We start from the raw sequence: 3,842 nt of genomic DNA on the forward strand, positions 1-3,842 counted from the left end.
AGAGTGCAAATGGGGGAGGAGCAGAGAGAGAGAGAGAGATTGAGAGAAAGAGGGAGACACAGAATCTGAAGCAGGTCCCAGGCTCTGAGCTGTCAGCACAGAACCCTACACGGGGCGCCAACTCACCAGCTGTGAGATCATGACCTGAGGTGAAGTTGGATGCTCAACGAACTGAGCCACCCAGGCGCCCCACTTTACTCGTTTTAACTCCTTTTAATCTTCTTAATTTAGAAGTAGGTGCACTTATTACTCCTGCTTTACAAATGAGGAGACTGAGGCATGGAGTGGTTAAGTTGCCTATGGTCAAACAGATAGAAGTCAACTAGTCTGGCTTGAGAGCGATCACCTTTAACTACCAGTCTCTACCCAGACTCTTGAATGCTGAGAACAAACTGAGGGCAGATGGGGTGCGGGGGAGGGGAAGGGGGTGATGGGCATGGAGGAGGGGACTTGTGGGGATTAGCACTGGGTGTTATATGGAAACCAACTTGACAATAAACTATTAAAAAAAAGCAACTACCAGTCTCTACCACCAGCACGATGGCAGGCAGAGCCCCAAAATGGTCCCCAAAAGTCCTACACCGTGGTGTATTCTCCTGTCTTCTGAGAGTGAGTGAGACGTATAACAGGTCTTGGGGTAGTTACTCACTTCATTAGGTTACATTTTATGGCAAAAGTGGTGGGATGGTCACTCCTAAAACTACATAGCTGCCTGTAGGGAGACTGTCTGTTGGTAGAGACGAGCTGCCATTTTGTGAGAGGACTGAATGGGTTGGACCTGAAGATGGTCTCCAGCTGACATCTACCTCCAGCCAACAACCAAAAACAAAATCGGGATCTCTGTCCCGCAGTGAGAAAGAACTGAATTCTGTCAACCATCAGAATGGGTTTTGAAGAGAACTCAGAGCTGTATATGAGAATGCCTGGCAGACACCTTGATTTCAGCCTAGGGAGAATCTGAGCAGACGCCCCAGCTATGCTGTACCCCAACTGCGGAACTACAAAGCTGCGAGATAATAAAGGTGTGTTGTTGTAAGCTGCTAAATTGGGGGTAATTTATTACCAATACCAGCCCTTTCTCTTTGTAGGCTTCTTTTCGCATTGGGGATCCCTTCCTTCTTTTGGAGCTCCCATGGCGCCTCACACTCACTGTCTTGGGGTGCTCACCATGTTGTGCAGGCCCCACATCTCCTGGGAGGTGGGTTGTAATCATCACGTAGGGGGCACTGTCAGGTTCACTGCCTGGTCATTTTGTGCTGTCAACACTTGATATGCCTTCCAGTAGGTATGGGCTGTTCTGTAATTGCTTGTAGAATGAATACAAAGGCATTCACTTAAAATTCTATTTTATCAGAGCCGTTGGGTGGCTCACAATCGACTTTTGGCTTCCGCTCAGGTCATGATCTCATAGTTTGTGGGTTCGAGCCCCATGTCCGGCTCTGTGCTGACAGTGCCCAGACTGTTTAGGACTTTTTCTCTATCCCTCTCTCTCTCTGCCTCTCCCCTTCTCACACTCTCTCTCCCGTGCTCAAAATAAATTTAACAAAAAAATTCTATTTTATTACGGCACGTGGTAAGGCCTAGGTTGTGGGAGGGTGCTTCTAAAGGCAGTTTACAGAACTTCAGCCTAGGGCCCCAGAACAGCCACCAGCTGGATCTAATTCAATGTTAATATTTAGTGTGGGCCCTCCTATGCCCTAAAGGTAGTGGTAATTTACTCTCTAAGCCCAGGTGAACTTTCCTCCACTGAGCCACTTCTCCCACCCACATTTCAGTCTTCTCAACTATCATTTCTTTGCTTCCGCACATCTGTGGAGGCAGACAGGCCTCAGAACCCCAGCTCTACGACTCACTGGCTGGGGATCCATTATTTGACTCCTCTAAACATGTTCCTTGTCAATAAAATAGGGAAAATAATCCCTACTGCTGGCAGACTCTTGTAAGGACTCCTTGTATGTTGGAAGGTAAGCTCCACCAAGGTCACCGGCCTTGCCTTTTTTTTCATGGGTGTGTTCCCACCATGCCCCGCTCAGTAAATGCTCAATGAATTGGAATGAACAGTTTCTGGAAGAGAATTCAGCACAGCGCCCGGTAGATAATAGGCATCCCACAAGGGGCAGTGCTTATTACCTCCATTTTGCAAAGTTGGAAGCTCACTTGGGGATGTCTAGCCTGGTGCGTTCTGTTCTAATTCAAATCCCACAGAGTTTACCATTCATTCCTTAGTAAGGTAGCCAGCCACACAGGGGTCATTTTAACCTCTCTCAAAGCTCGTACTGACAAATGGATATCCCTTAAATCCAACACTCCCAAGAAAGCGGACCCTCAAGCTTTTATGCGGGAGTCAGGATTCCAACAAAACCAGGAAGGACCAAATTCCAAAGCAAACAAACCCATTACCCATAGTGAGGGAGGGTGTTCACCCCTGTGTTCAGCTAAAGATAGAGCGCGGTCCCTCCCCAGGAACTTCCTGGCTTTTATTAGTTTGTAATCCCAGACGTAACTTTTCAAAGGTTTTTCTTTTGGAAGTGTGGGTGTGAAACTGCTTCCCTAATCACATCTTGCAGGAGGATCTCCGAACATCTGTACATTATTTGAAAACCTAGCATCCGGTTGGGATGTTTGGGTGGGTGGAGGACCCTGCGTGGTGGGATGAAATAGCAGGGGCACGTTAAAAACATGTCAAAATGGCTTTTACACAGAGGCAGAGAAATTAGGCAAAAATTACAAATGGCAAATTACCTTGGCTTAATTACACGTTTAATCAAAAGCCTGCCTCCCCCACTTTCAGCACCCGCGGAAGAGGGGAAAATAGGGCGCTTAGAAGTCTCAGCGATAAAGATCTTCTCACCGAGAGCCAAGAGACAAAACTCATTACAGATAAGCCCAGTCCCCCCATTTCCCCCGGACGCCTCTCCCGGATTGCTAAAGAGGCAGCCGCTCCCCGGGTAGCTGCCAGGAAATCGGTCCTGCCCCGCGGCGCTGCTTTCACCCAGCCGGGGGTGAGAGGCGCATTTCCTGCGCCCTCCCCACCACCCAGCCGGAGCGCGGGAACCTTCCCTCCTCCTGCGGAGCTTCGAGTTGGAAAAACTCAGCCACCGATCCTTCATGGCGAGGGGGAAGAGGGTGTGGGGCTCGGAAGGGCGGGCTGGATTTTGCAAGCCTCGGATCGATATCCCTCCCNTAGCAGCCGACTCGGCCAATGGAAGCCTGAAAGGAAAAAAAAATTAAATCTCAACGCAGCCCCGGAGCAAAGGCCTCTCGGCTTTGTTTCCAGGCGGGGGAATGCGCCGGGCTGGGGGCGCGAGCAGGGACTGAGCTGGGCGCGCCCCGCTGCGCAGGAGCCGAACTGCAAAGTAAGCCCCTTGCCTAAAAAGGAGGGCAGTCGGCTGTCCCCCCTCCCCTCCTCAGGCCCGAGCCAGGGTTCCTCCCTTACCCGCCACCCCCTCCCCCCGGTCCGGGATCTGCGAGCCAAGCGGACGACGGAGGGGAGATCTCGCCAAGCCCGCGCAAAGCGCGGCGTCTTTAAGAGCTCGCAGGACTGGGATCTGGCAAGGACTCGCCAGCCCGAGAAGGCAGTCGTCCTCCTCCCCTCCCTCCGAGAGCGGCCCAGGGCCGTCCCCAAGCTCCGAACTGCCTCAGCTGAGCCCGTAGTACCCCCGGCCGCGCGCGGGCACAACCCGGCTGTGGAACCCCCCNCTCACATGTTACTTCCTGTATGGAGGCATGGCCAGTTTCCAGCCCCGCGCTCCTCGTTCCTCCCCAGCCTGCGCTGGAGCCACAACTTTCAGGAGCATGGACTGAAGGCGCCCTCGCCCCAGCCCCCCTCTGAGAACCTTTGT

This window comes from Crocuta crocuta, unplaced genomic scaffold (assembly GCF_008692635.1).
Source record: "Crocuta crocuta isolate KB4526 unplaced genomic scaffold, BGI_CrCroc_1.0 scaffold213, whole genome shotgun sequence".
NCBI classification, from domain to species: Eukaryota; Metazoa; Chordata; class Mammalia; order Carnivora; family Hyaenidae; genus Crocuta; species Crocuta crocuta.